This window comes from Carcharodon carcharias, chromosome 21, assembly GCF_017639515.1.
Source record: "Carcharodon carcharias isolate sCarCar2 chromosome 21, sCarCar2.pri, whole genome shotgun sequence".
Classification (NCBI taxonomy): Eukaryota; Metazoa; Chordata; class Chondrichthyes; order Lamniformes; family Lamnidae; genus Carcharodon; species Carcharodon carcharias.
In genome coordinates, this window is record NC_054487.1 from 82,826,579 (window position 1) to 82,842,494 (window position 15,916).

Below are 15,916 nucleotides of genomic sequence, written 5' to 3' on the forward strand. Positions count from 1 at the left end.
AGGAGGGTTCCTTCCCATGTTGGGGGGTGGGGGGAGGGTGGGGGGGGCGGCGGGGTGCTATCTTATAAGAAAAGGTTGGACAAATTGGGCCTGTGTCCATTGAAATTTAGAAAAATGAGAGTTGATCCTATTGAAACAAAGAAGCCCCGGAAAGGACTTGATGGGGTAGATGTTGAAAGAATGTTTTCCCTCATGGGAGAGACTAAAACTATGGGGCACAGTTTCAAAATAAGGGGTTTCCTTTTTAAGAAGTTGATGAGGGGAATTTTTTTCTCTCAGTCCCTGAGTATTCCTGCATGTTTCACCACATGACTTGGCCCACACTCCAGCCATTAGTTGGCCAACACATAAATCCTTGCCAGACCTGCTGAGTTTTTCCAGGTATTTCTGTTTCTGTTTTTGTTTTGGATTTCCAGCATCCACAGTTTTTTGCTTTTATACATAAATCCTTGTGACGCACGAATTGGAAAGCAAAAAGATTCATTACCTAATTCAATGATGCTTGACTGACAGTCAAACAACACTTCTTCCCCCATTTTTATTATTTTTATATCTGGTAAAGAGAAATGTCCCAAGAAAATAAAGAAAAAAACCCAATCTTTTTAATATCCTAATGATTTTTCTCTAGGGTTGCACACAGCAGATTGATCTTCAATTCCTGAAGACTCCTGCCTAATCCGACTGTATGTTTATATGTTTTGTTGTGCCCCCCCCCACCCCCTCGACCAAAACCCCCACCCTCACACACAGTGGTGGGCTGGCTTCTCCTTCTGATTGTTATTTAAATATTTTAAAATGTTGGTAAGAGGGTTTCTCCATTTTTGAAGGGTCCTCTTAGTTACATGCCCTCTAATGCAGGCTGTTGTTTATCTCTGATTGTCTGTCCAACTTCAAGAACCATCGGCCACCCTTAATCAGACAAGGAACCTGTGTCCATGCCAGTCTAGGAAGTGTCTCCATCAGAATCCCAAGGGTGATTGATTCCCTGAGGGGATTGGTTTACGGTCCGGAAACAATTCTGATTTCTATTTCCCTGCCTTGACTCAAAAATACAGCCCACCGTCTCGGATACTATTATCCAAAGGTGGGTGAAATGAAACAGCCTTTAGCAAACCACAGTCTTTATCATTTGTATTCATTGTATCACCAGTTGTTGCGTTTAACAAAAAACAAATGACTATTTTGTACATATGTGTTCTTTACTTTAAAATCTACACAGTGAACACTAATTTATTCATATATCTTACCACCCTGAGGTAATTATTTCTAAATACTTTGCCAATAAAATCCACATTGTAGAACACGTTATCCAATTCTCATTCAACTGGCAGAGCAGATATCACCAAAACAATTTATTTGACAAGGCAATGATCTAGTCTCAGAAGTAATGTATAGGTTACCAGTTACACAGACAAACAAGTCTTGTACATTCCGTACAACAACACAGAAATGAGTGAGGCTTGAAATGACTTCTTATGGCACTTGCTTTGAGAGTTGAGATATGAGCACAGTAATATTGGTGTCATGTGTGGCAAAACTATTTTAAAATGGGAGATGGATCAACCTAGCAATTACCTAGCAACAACAGGCTGATGTTGGTGATGGCAAAACTTTCAGACACAATAATTTGGGAAAAATTAATTGGCGTTTGGAAAAACATGGACTAGTATTTGATGTGTGAAAAGCAAATCATTTGTCTAACATGATTGAGTTCTTATTGAAGGTATAGAGTTGATGAGGGTAGCACAGATGATGTATATATCATATTTCAAAATGCATTTGATAATGTACTACATAATAGACTTGTTATCAAACTTAAAATCCATAGAGTGGCTGTGTGAGTAGGAAATTGGCCAAGGAACAGAAAGCAGAGAGTCAAGGTGGATTCAGACTAGAGTGTGGTATACAATGGTGTTCCCCAGTAGAACGTTAGGACCACTGCTCTTTTCAATGTATATTAATGACATGGACTTGGGTATACAGAGCAAAATTTCAAAGTTTGCAGGTGACATAAAACCCCAGAAATGTAGTGAACAGTGAGGAGGATGGTAATAGGCTTCAGGAAGACACGGGCAGTCTGGTGAAATGAGCAAACGTATTTAAATGCCGGGAGGTATGAAATGCCACAATTTTGTTTGGGAGCATGAGGAGAGACAATGGCTCAAAATCTTACAGCCTCCAGGTCGTCGGAGATGGGACATAAATTGGGGGATGCACGTCAGGTCTGTGTGGAAGTCCTGAAGCACAGTCATACCTTTGAATTGTCCAGGAAGTTTAAACTGCTGATGGGCTGTTTCACACTCACTGGGACCCTCCCCGAAAGTCTCCAACTCTAAGATGAGGGCAGAGACTTGGGCCAGATACTCAGCACTTACCTGCATACATACCAAGGAAATGTTATAGTTTAATACCTGGTCAGTGGTCAGTCAGCATAACTCAACTAAGCACCACAACCAAACCCCTGAATCATCTCTCCGAGCCAACCCAACATCCTCCCCCCACCCCCCCACTGACTACTCCCCAACCTGACCCCAATTAACCCCTGACCATCCAACTACCCATCCGACTATCCCCCAACAGGCTAACTACTCCCCACCCAGTAACCCCCAACCACCCTACTACCATGACCACCCAACTTCCCCCTGACTACCCTCAGACCCGACTACCCCCTGACCAGACTATCCATTCACCCAGTCAACCACCTACTCACCTCACCCATTCACTCACTCACCCACTCACTCACTCACTCACCCATTCACTCACTCAACCAGTCTCTTACCCTCTCATCCATTCACTCACTCTCTCAATTACTGGAAGACTTGGAACTTTAAAAACATACCCGAATATGGCAGCTACTGTCATGATCAGGGGCATGTCCTCCCATCTCCCATCTCTTCTTGCACCAGACAATCTTCTCTGGGGATGTGCCGAGCCTTCGATTCTTCAACCGGGATCGGAGGATATGGATGAAAAATCATCATAGAGTCAGTTCGCAGAAATCTTTGCAGGCAGCATCATTCACATATCTCTGGCAGTGCGTGTACGCATATCTCTGGGAGTGTGTGCTCATATCTCTGGCAGTGCGTGTATGCATATGTCTGGGAGTGTGTGCTCATATCTCTGGCAGTACATGTACACATATCTCTGGGAGTGTGTACTCATATCTCTGGCAGTACATGTACACATATCTCTGGGAGTGTGTGCTCATATCTCTGGCAGTACATGTACACATATCTTTGGGATTGTGTGCTCATATCTCTGGCAGTACATGAACACATATCTCTGGAAGTGTGTGCTCATATCTCTGGCAGTACATGTACACATATCTCTGGGAGTGTGTGCTCATATCTCTGGCAGTACATGTACACATATCTCTGGGAGTGCATGAACACATATCTCTGGGACTGCATGTGCTCATATCTCTGGGACTGCATGCACACATATCTCTGGGAGTGCGTGTACACATATCTCTGGGACTGCACGTACACATATCTCTGGCAGTGCGTGTACACATATCTCTGGCAGTGCATGTACACATATCTCTGGCAGCTGCGTGTACACATATCTCTGGCAGTACGTGTACGCATATCTCTGGCAGTGCGTGTACACATATCTCGGGCAGCTGTGTGTACACATATCTTTGAAGGTGGCAGGACAAGTTGAGAAAGCTAAGGTTCAATGGATAAATAGAGAAATTAAAGCAAATAGGGCTTACAACAGAGACAGCTGCTGCAGGTAATTTGGCTGCAACACTTCCCAATATTACAACAGTGACTACCCTTCAAAAGTACTTCATTGGCTGTAAAATGTTGAGATCATGAAATGTTTCTTGTTTCATTTGTATCCCTTCATTTTGCTGTAAACCATCTCTGCCTTCATGGCATTAAACCTTTACTACAAATCCCATTCCCAACAACTCCCTTCCCAACAGAACCATGTATCCTTAATTTGGGAATGAAGAGAGGAGTGAGCAGTTTGCAACAGGTTAGAGAATGAATAGATTGTGCTACACCAGAGGAGGATGTACTCACACTGCAATGAAAAGTTTCTCATTGCAAAGCTAATTAATGGGGTTTGACTATAGAGTAGGTAGAACCAAAAACCCAATCTTACTTCTTATGTGTTTATCAATAGATATTTGGACACTAAGGGATTGTGGGGTAGTGTGGAAAGAGGGAGTTGAGGTGGAAGATCAGCTAGGATCTAAGTGAATGGCAGATCTGTTTAACCTAGGACTGGGTAAGAAAGAATAAATCTTTATTTTGCACAAACCTAATTTAGTTTGTACTTGGCACTAAACTGAAAGCTACAGTTTAAATTCTGTAGTCGTCGGCCTTAAGCAGAGTTTTTCCAAGGGTTACAGTGAAAGAGCAGCTTAATAAAGAACAAGCTGAAATGGGATCCTCATTAAGTGATTCAACAAGACCTTTTGTGTTAGGAGCATATATAAGTAGTCAACTTAATGCAACTTACAATAGAGTGCTGGGGTTGAGCACTTCAGTGAGTTAAATGGAGGAAGGGAAAGAGGTGTTTGGTTGCTCTTGCTGAAATTTTTCCAGCCTCCAGAAATTGATTTTTGCTCTGCCACAAGAGAAGAAGCTGGTCAACTGATGAGTATCTGGTAAGTGATTAAGGTTTATTTTATTTCTAAGGCTTAAAATAGTATATTTTGAGTGGAGGTGAGTGACAGAAGATAAAAGGCTTGGATCGAGAGGCCCATCTGCAATGAGCCCAGTGGGGGAGTGACGTCATGAAACACAACGTGGCGCGAGTGCAGGGAAAGCAGCTGATTGGTGAGTAGGATTGGTGAGTATTTCTAGTCTTTTTGGTAAAAGGTCTTTAGTTTGTGTTTAGGTCTCTAGTCTTTTTTTTCTCAAAAATAGCTTGTTAAGTATAAGATCGATACTGGTATAAAAAAAATAATTACAATAAAGTGTAAAGAGTGGGGGACTCTTTGAGTGTAAAGGGCGGGGATACTAGAGTAATTAATTAATAAATTAAATGAAATACGATAGATATGGCAGGACAGGTGATGTGTTGCTGCTGCAGCATGTGGGAGCTGCTGGACACTGAGGGGATCCAGAGTGAACACATCTGTGGTAAGTGTTTGCAACTTGAGGAACTTCGGATCCGAGTTAAGGAGCTGGAGTCCGAGCTGCAGACATTGCACGACATCAGGAGGGGGAAAGTTACCTGGACACTTTGCTCCAGGAGGCGGTCACACCCCTCAGATTAGGTAATTCCAATTTGGTCTGTGATCAGGGACAGGAGGGTGTGACTGCAGGTGAGGCAGGTATGGGGACCCAGGGGGTAGTGTTCGAGGATCCTTGGCCCCTGCAATTGTCCAGAAGTTACAAGGTTCTTGCAAGCTGTGTGGACAAGAGCAGGGGCTGGTGAACGAACTGACCACAGCAGCATGGGACAGGGGGCCATTCAAGGGGGGGAGGAAATAGGAATGTGGTAGTGGGAGGGGACTGTATAATTAGGGGGATAGATACTGTTCTCTGCAGCTGAGAGCGTGAGTCCGGAAGGCTGTGTTGCCTGCCCAGTGCCAGGGTTAAGGACATCTCGGGGCTGGAGAGGAACTTGGAGTGGGAGGGGAGGGATCCAATTGTCGTCACCCATGTTGGTACCAATGACATTGATAGGACTAGAAAGGATATTCTGCTGAAACAATTTGAACAGTTAGGAGCTAAATTAAAAAGCAGAATCTCCAAGGTACTAATCTCAGGATTGCTTCCTGAGCCACAGGCAAACTGGCATAAATAAAGTCAAGGAGTTAAATGTTGGCTCAAAGATTGGTGTGGGAGGAATGGGTTTCAGTTCATGGGGCACTGGCACCAGTACTGGGGTAGAAGGGAGCTGTTCCGATCAGACAGGCTTCACTTGAACCGTGCTGGGACCAGTGTCCTGGTGATCGAATAACTAGACCTGTAGAGATGGTTTTACACTAAATGGGGTTGTGGGGGGGGTGGAGGGTTCTGGAGAGGGGATACATAGGCTTACGAAACAAAAGGATATGGCAGCCTTGCAGGGCAGATATTTAGGTAATGATACCCAGAGTGTGACAGGAAGGGACAGAGTGAACAAACACTAAAACAAAAGCAGCAAATAGGGTCAAAGGGGGAAAAAATTGTAATAAAGCAAATGAATGGCTCTTAAATGCACGTAATATTTGGAACAGAATAAATGAATTAACGGCACAAATAGAGGTTGACGGGTACGATCTTATAGCCATTACACAGACATGGGGATGGATTTTCGGGTTGGTGAGTGGGGGCGGGGCCTGCTCGCCGACCCATCAAATGGCAGCCGGTGATGTCGGGCGGGCGTCTTGCTGTCACCGTGCGTTATTTAGATTGTCAGTTCGGCGGGTGCACGGCCGATTCGGCTGCGCTCCCGCCAAACTGTCAAAGGCCAATTAAAGCCATTAAGAGAGTAATTAAAGTTGTTAAGAATGTTGCCCTTCCAACCTTAAGGTTGCCGGGGCGGGAGGGGGGCGGTGGGCGCAGGCGAAGAGCCCAGGCGACTTTTGCAATTTTTCATGAAACCTCATCCACGGGCGGGATGAGGTTCTGTGAAGGGTTTATTATTTAAATTGAAAAATTTGAGAAAATTAATGGGCATGTCCCAGCTCACGTGACAGTTTCACATCAGGGGACATGTCCTTGAAATTTTTTTTTTCCTTCCTTCAAAGTTTCGTAAGTGAAAGTAATCTCCCTGAGGCACCTCCACGCCCCAGGGTGATATCCATGCTCTGTTCGCACTCAGGCCCCCGACTCAGGAAATCCCCCACCCTCCCCCCACCCACACAGGGAGCGCACAGCGCTTCCAGGTATGCATCACACTGGGCGGGCCTTAATTGGCCCGCCCATGTAAAATGGTGGCACGATCCCGATTGGGGGCGCCAATTGGGTTCGCGCCCCCATCCCCCCCTTGCACAACCTCCCTGACAGGGAGAAATTTATGCCCATGGTTACAAGGAGATCAAAGCTGGGAACTAAGTATTCAGGAGCCTGTGAATTTTCGAAAAGACGGGCAGGAAGGAAAGGATGGTGGGGTAGCTTTGTTACTATGAGACAGATTAAGTGCGATAGCAAGAAATGACCTTGGATCGGAAGATGTAGAATTCATATGGGTGGAGGTAAGAAATAACAAGGGAAAGAAGACACCAGTGGGAGTAGTCTATAGGCCCCCTAACAGTAGCTATACTGTAGGACAGAGAATAAATCAGGAGATAATGAGGGCATATAAAAAAGGCAGTACATTACTCATGGGTGACTTTAATTTCATGTAGATTGGTGAAAACAAATTGGCAGAGGTAGCCACAAGCAAAAATTAATGGAGTGTATTTGGGACAGTTTCCAAAAACAATATGTTATGGATCCAACCAAGGATCATGTTATTTTGGGTCCGGTAATGTGTAATGAGGCAGGTTTAATGAATGATCTCAGAGTAAAAGATCCCCTAGGAAACAGTGACCATATCATTAGCATTCAGTATGAGAGTGAGAAACTTGGGTCAGAAATAACTGTGCTAAACTTAAAGAAGGGTAATTCCAATGGAATGAGGCCAGAGTTGGCTGGAGTAGACTGGGAAAGGACTGTAGCAGAAAAGACAGTTGATGAACAATGGCAGATGTTTAAGAAAATAGTTCATGACTCTCAACAAAGATGTATCCCAGTGAGGAAGAAGGTTTCTAGGAAGAGGATAAACCAACCCTGGTTAACCAAGAAAGTTAAGGAGACTATCAGATTGAAAGAAAAAACATACAATGTGGCAAAGATTAATGGTAAGCCAATTTTAAAAACCAACCAGATGACCAAAAAATAAAGAGGGAGAAAATAAAGTTTGAGGGTAAACTAATGAGTAATATAGAATGAACAGTAAGAGCTTATTTAAATATATAAAAAGGAAGAGAGAGGCCAAAGTGAGCATAGGCCCCTTAGAGAACGAGGCTGGGAAATAACAATGGGAAACCAGGAAATGGCAGAAGAGTTGAAAAAGTACTTTGTATCAGTCTTCACAGTAGAAGACACTAATAGCATTCCAAAAATACTAAATAATAAAGGGCAAAAGGGGTGGAGGAAATAAATACAATAACTATCACTAGAGGAAAAGTACTAGGGAAACTAATGGGGCTAAAGGCTGATAAGCCTACTGGACCTGATGGGTTGCATCCTAGGATATTAAAGGAAGTAGCTACAGAGATAGTGGATGCACTGGTAGTAATCTTCCAAGAATCCTTAGATTCTGGAAAAGTCCCAGAGGACTGGAAAACTGCCAATGTAACACCTTTATTCAAAAAGGGAGGGAGACAAAAAATAAGTAACTATAGGCCAGTTAGTTTAACATCCATCATTGGGAAAAATGTTAGAGTCTTTTATATGTTTAGGAATACATAATCTAATCAAGCAGAGTCAGCAAGGCTTCATAAAGTGGAAATCATGGCTGACAAATTTATTAGAATTCTTTGAGGAGATAACAAGCAGGATAAATAAAGGGGAACCTGTAGATGTAATATATTTGGATTTCCAAAAGCCGTTCCATAACGTACCACACATAAGGCTACTTAATAAGTCAAGAGCCCATGGTGCTGGGGTAATATATTAGCATGGATAAAGGATTGACTAATAGAAGACAGAGAGTTGAGATAAGGGGGGCATTTTTGGGGTGGCAACCTGTAACTAGTGGAGTGCCACAGGGATCAGTGCTGGGGCCACAATTATTTACAATAAAAGTTAATGACTTGGATGAAGGAAGTGAATATATTATTGCCAAGTTTGCAGATGACACAAAAATAGGTGGGAAGGCAAGTGATGAGGGTGACACAAAGAGTCTACAGAGGGATATTGACAGGTTAAATGAATGGGCAAAAGCAAGGCAGATGGAATATAATGTGAAAAAATGTGAGGTTATGCAGTTTGGCAGGAAGAATAGAGGGGGTGAATATTATTTAAATGGAGAAGACTGCAGAAGGCTGCAGAGGGATTTGGGGGTCCTTGTGCATGAATCCCAAAAAGCTACCATACAAATTCAATAGGGAAGGCAAACAGAATGTTGGCCTTTATTTCAAAGGGAATGGAGTATAAAAATAGGGAAGTCTCGCTAAAACTATACAATGCACTCGTTAGACCACACCTAGAATACTGTGAACAGTTTTGGTCCCCTTGTCTAAGGAAAGATATACTGGCATTGCAGGCAGTCCAGAGAAGGCTCACTAGGCTGATCCCAGGTATGAAGGGACTTTCTAATGAGGAGAGGTTGAATAGGTTGGCCTGTACTCACTGGAGTTTAGAATAATGAGAGGCAACCCTATAGGAAGATACAAGATTCTTAGGGGACTTGACAGGGTAGATGTTGAGAAGTTGTTTCCCCTTGTGGGAGAGTCTAGGACCAGAGGACATAATCTCAGAGTAAGGGGTCGCACATTTAAGACAGAGATGAGGAGGAAATTTTTCTCTCACAGGGTAGTGGATCTGTGGAATTCTTTACTGAAGAGGGCTGTAGAGGCTGGGTTGTTGAGTACATTCAAGGCTGAGATAGATGGATTTTTAATCAATAAGGGAACCAAGGGTTATGGGGTGAAGGCAGGAAAGTCAAATTGAGGGCTATCAGATCAGCCATGATCTCATTGAATGGTAGAGCAGACTTGATGGGCTGAGTGGCCTCCTTCTGCTCCTAGCTCTTATGGTCTTATCAGGCTCGAAGGAATTAATGGCCAACTCAGTTCCTATTTCAAATTAGAAATTTGTAGCGCAGGAGAAGACCATTTAGCCCATTGTGTCCATGCTGGCTTTTATGGAATCATCCAAACCAATCCCACTGTCTGACTCTTGGTCCGTAACCCTGTAGGTTACTGTTATAACCTATGCAGTTGGTAAAGCAGAGTAATTTAAAAATCCCTGAGGGAAACTTTAAACAACTGTCATAACCTATAATTTTAAGTGTTATGTTTGAGATGCGGCTCTAAATTCAGGGATCAGACCATCAGTTCTCGAGTTCTCTTTACATTAAACTAAATGAAACAAATTACTACTATCATAACTTTTAACAAATTGCCAAGCTAATCTCCATTAAGGCAACAGCAACTCATGGACTTAACCAGACACTAGGCAAAGCATTTTCACCTTACGGATTCAAAACCTGTGCAGCAGTTGGAGGCTTGTAGCTGCCTTTTGATCTTATATTGCTTCTGCTCTGCACACCTGAAAACTACTGAAGTTATACCTACCACCACTGATTGAATGCAAATGCTCATTGTCTCAGCAGCCTCTTTGAACTTCACCTTTTAACAACGAAACCCCTTTCATAGTTCCAATTTTATTAGTAATATAAACAAATTGCTTGGTCTTTGCTAGCTAGGTGCCAGATTTCACCCCACTTCTTGAATGCTCTATTCAAAGAATGCAAATGCATTCTATCTCTCTTCCATCTCAAAACTAGTACACATGGAAGCACCCAGAATCGCTGGCTTTAATCCAATTAAGACACACCCACAGATTAAACCTTTATTTTAAAAGAAAAATATTTTCCAATAATATATGCATTAATAGCTTCATGACAATTACAGAACCTCAAGTATATATCCAAGTACTTTTTAAATGTTATGAGAGTTTCTACCATCCTATTGTGCGATTGTGTTAACTGGTTGATAGCCACTCAGCAGCTCCTTTTTTACATGAAGTCAGTGTAAATAAAGATGAGGAAGGATGTGAGATGTGCTCCTGACCTACAATCATCTCCCTTCACCACCCTTTCAGGCAGTGAGTTCTACCGCCCTCTGAGTGAAAACATTTGCCCTTTAAACCCTGCTAAACATCCCCACATCCTACATTAAATCTATGCCCCATTGCTATGGACCCCTCAACCAAGGGGTATGGGGCCTGCTGTTCTACTCCGTCTGTACCCCACATAATTTTATACACTTCAATTAGGTTTCCCCCTCAGCCTCCTCTGTTCCAAAGAAAGCTGAATCTGAACATGTTGAATGGACCCCTTATAAGCTGCTGTAAAATTGCACATTGATAACGATCAATGTGATACAAGTCCTCAGGCTGAGAAACACTGCGGGCCATTTGGACTTTGTGTGATTGTGTAGCATTGGGTGATCGTAGGTTGGGAGCTCATCTCACATCCCTCCTCATTTTTCTTTGCATTGACTTTGTGTAAAAAGGGAGCTGCTGATGGCTATCAACTGCTTAATACAATAACAAAATTTACAACCCTTCCCCCGCTGAGCCATTTGTGTTGCAGTGAAGGGAGATCGCTGCCACTTCTAGGGGAGGATTGATGGAGCGTTGTAGCAGATACACTCCGACTCACTGACGATGCATTACATTATCAGCTCCACGCTCACAAATAACTGAAGACAGCTCAACGTTCTTACCAATCAGCTTGGAAATTGTTTACCACTCAGGATCTAAATGGAAATTGGCAGGAGCTTCTCCCCTGCCTATCCGAAGCTGCTCACCTGACTCATAAACAAAATTAAAACCCGGGACATAAAGGGGCAGTGAGAGCATGGATACGAGGTTGGCTAAGAGGCAGAAAAAAGAGAATAGTGGTGAGTGATGGTTTTTCAGACCAAAGGGTACTACACAATGTTCTCCAGGGGTCAGTATTAGGAACACTGCTCTTTTTGATATATATTAATAACCTGGACTAGGCCATAAAGGACAAAATTTCAAAGTTTGATGATGCTGCTAAACTCCAAAATGTAATAAACAATGACGAGGATAGTGACAAACTTCAGGAGAGTATAGACAGCATGGTGACAGAGAGGTGGGAAGTGATATGTTTTTGGTAGGAAGAAGGAGGAGAGACAATGTGTTAAATGGTACAATTATAAGGCAGGTCCTGACAATGTGGGGAGGGGTAACACTCTGGGGGGCAGGGGAGATCTTACCTAGGGGGGAGGGTGGTGTTGGGGGAAGGGGGGGGGGGTGTGTTGGGCAGCACTCCATGGGACACAGGGCGCCCCCTGCTGCCCACAGCATCCCCATGTGGCAATAGTGCACCCACCCACACCACACCTCCCCCCCTCCCCTACCACTGGCAGAACACCAGGGTCAGTGGGATGAGGCACACCCTTCAGTGACCCTCAGTTGGCCTAGGGGTGGGAAAGCCGACCTCGACCTTAATGGGGGGTATTTGGGAAGGTGACAGGCACTCCACCCAACCCAATTTAATGGCATCCCCCCCACCTCCCAGCTCTCTCCTGAGGGACCATTAAGTTCCACCTACAGAGAATATGGGGAAGAGCAAAACTAGGGGCCGTCAATATAAGATAGTCAGCAAGAAATCCAATTCAGAAGAAACTCCTTTCCCCAAGAGTGGTGAGAATTTGGAACTTGCTAGCTCAAGGAGTGACTGAAATGAATATTATAATGCATTTAACAAGAGGCTAGACAAGCCTATGAGGGAGAGGGGAAGGGGTTGTTGTGATGGATTTAGATGAGGAAAGATGGGAGGTGGCTCAGTTGGAGCATAATCACCAGCATGGATTGAATGGCCTTTTCTACTCCTGTAATCCTATGTAATATATGTAATCCCATGATTAGATTTTTATTAGGAAAGGGTGTCTAAGGGCGTAATATGAGTTGAGGTCATTCATGATCTAATTGAATGTCAGCCAAAAGGCTGGAGGGGCTGACTGCTCTCCTCCCACTTCTACAACAGCCAGTGCCTGGAAAGGGAACAGTTGGTAATTTTTCAGGTTTAGAATCTTCAAGTCATTAACCCAACATTCCTCTTTTCAGACTCTGCCAGTCCTGCGGTGCTCCCAGCACTTTCTGTTTTGATGCAGCTTAGTAAGGTTGGAATCGCGTTCGGCAAGTGTCTCAAAAGTTTCTGAACATAACTAATTGCCACGGAATCTGTCTCTTCCAAAATCGCCAGGGCCGAATTGCTCCTGTATTGTTTATTTCCCATGACAATGTAAAATGAATGTGCCTGAAGGGAATGTCACGGATCCACTGTGTATCGCAAATGATGCAACAGAGACGTGGGATAGTGTGGGGTCAAGTAACGGACGTGAAAATATTGCAATGAGCTGTGAAAGGCTGTTATAGTTTAATGTACAGGACATGACATTAATATTTAATCGTTCCGAGTGTGCAAACCCAAGGATTTTATAGAAAGAAAGATTCTTACTTCCATAAATCATTGCCCCAGGACATCCCAGAGCACTTCACAGTCAATGAGGTACCTTTGAAATATGGTCGCAGTTGTAATACAGGAAATGTGGCTGTCAATTAGCGCACAGCAAGCTCCCACAAACAGCAATGTGATCACGATCAGGTAATCTGTTATAGTGATGCTGATTGATTGAGGGATATTAGCCAAGAAGCCAGGCAAATTCTCTGCCTTTCTTCCAATGGGATCTTTTGTGTCGACCCCCAAAGGCAGGCGCAGCCTTGGTTTAACATCTCATCCAGAAGACAGCACCTCTGACAGTGCGCACTCCCTCAGCTCTGGACTGGAGTGTCAGCTGTGGTTTTTTTGGGCTCAGGTCCCTGGGATTTGAACGCACTACCTTCTGACTCAGGCCAGCGAGCCATAGCAGACCCCTTTTTTAAAAAAAAATCCTCCCACTACGTTAAATAATGTTGCATAAAGACATACTGCAATATCTGACCAGCTCAGCGGATAGTTATCTTGGAGTCTTTTGGATGCTGGGTTAGGAAGGAAAAATTTCAGCCTGAATTCCTGCACCTGCCTGATATCCGGTGGCCCTGTTGGGATGGATATTTGCTCATGTGTAAAAATATCATCCACAGATTTTTTTTTAGGATCCTTACTCAAATATCTAAGAGCGGTGACACCATTTTCAGAAAGCGGACTGGGATCATCATGTGAAACTAGTGTGCTTGGTTGCTAGATAATAGAAGGCATGGTGAGAGCTGTGTACACTTCTGTCATTTCTTATCCATTCTTTTATCTGTTGGCTTTCATGAGGCTCGTGTGCCAGTTGTTGTCATTTTATTTTCACCTCCAGTGTCATTATTGCCACCAATGGGTTTCCCAGTGGGGATCCACCTCTCCGAGGTGTTTGGGAGCAGAGGGGTACCAGCAGAGGGATATCAGCCCATACACGAGTTGCTCATCTTCCACCCACTTACCCACATCTGCAGCTGGGCCTGAGTGCATCTCATTTTGGTGGATGATTAACACAATACTGAGAGGATACTGGCTTTAGGGTGAAAGGGGAAAGGTTCATGGCTTTAGGGTGAAAGGGGAAAGGTTTAGGGGCAACATTAGAGGGGGACTTCTTCACTCAGAGAGTGGTGAGAGCGTGGAACGAGCTACCATCTGACGTGGTAAATGCGGGCTCACTCTTAAGTTTTAAGAATAAATTAGATAGATACATGGATGGGAGAGGTCTGGAGGGTTATGGACTAGGTGCAGGTCAATGGGACTAGCGGAATAATATTTCGGCACAGACTAGAAGGGCCGAATGGCCTGTTTTCTGTGCTGTAGTGTTCTATGGTTCTATGGTTCTAGGAAGCTGGGACAGCAGATCTGATGCGCACCACTAAGCTACCTGAATGACTAACTAAAGCCTGATAATACCCAGGCTGCAGTATTGAAGACTCGTGTCTTCAACTTGCCACTCCCCTAGCCAAGCTGTTCCAGTACAGCTACAACACTGGCATCTAAACGGTAGTGTGGAATATTGCCCGGGTATGTCCTTTCCACAAAAAGCAGGACAAATCCAATCCAACCAATTAGTGCCCCATCAGCCTACTCTCAATCAGCAGCAAGGTAATGGAAGGTGTCATCGACAGTGCTCTCAGCAATAGCCTGCTCACTGATGTTGTTTGGGTTCTGCCAGGGCCACCCAGCTCCAGACCTCATTACAGCCTTGGTTCAAACATGGACAAAAGAGCAGAATTCCAGAGGTGAGGTGAGAATAGGGTTGCCAACTCGGGCTGGTCATATTCTGGGAGGTGCCGGCAGAAGTCACTTCACAGAAAGACTGACTTTAGGAAACTGGGTCCATTTTTCAATGGGAACCCCCTTTCCTAAAGAATGGAGCCATTGGACAGGGACTGAAGTAACTTAACTGCTCCGTGCAGTTTGTTTGAGATTCACTGAAGGATATCTCAGTGAAATTGGGACTATTTCAATAAATTTTGACAAAAAGCTGAAACGAATTTAGTAGGTCATTGTGAGCATGGGATTTTGCCTTATTTAGTTTAACTGCCTGGTGATTCAGTGCCACTCTCTGAGCTGGAGTCAGGGGGTTCCAGACACAGACTCCTGTCTGCCCTTCTCACCAGAATCATCAGCTGCATCTCGAGCGGTTCTGCAGTGAGGGCAGAGGGCAGCTTCACAATTTGCAGCAGAATACTTACTGGGTGCAATAAGACAGCTAGGAGCTGTTCTCTCTGACTGAGAGGCAAATGGGGCAGGAGAAAACAGGCAACAACATACAACACACAGGCATGACCCACGTCAGTACCGGATTATGTCTACATCATCGTGCTGTCAAACACGCCATCAAGTAACTGTTCTACAATGAACCATGGGCTCCTGTGCAAGAATTATTGCGCACGTTAATTTATTTGCTTAAAGTAATGTTTTAACATCTCCAGCTTCCTTTCAATAACCCCCGGGAGACTGATACCAATCCCAGGAGAGTCCCAGCCATTCCGGGAGGGTTCTCAACCCTAGGTGAGAAAGACTGCCCTTGACATCAAGGCAGCATTTTACTAGGTGTGGCATCAAGGAGCCATAACCAAACTGAAGTCAATGGGAATCAGGGGAAAACTCTCAACTGGTTGGAGTTATACATAGAACAAAGGAGACTAATTACTGCAGCCCCAAGGCATTTTGCAGGAGTATCTCAGGGTTCTAGGCCCAACCATTTTTAGCTGCTTCATCAATCACCCTAACATAACGTCAGAAGTGG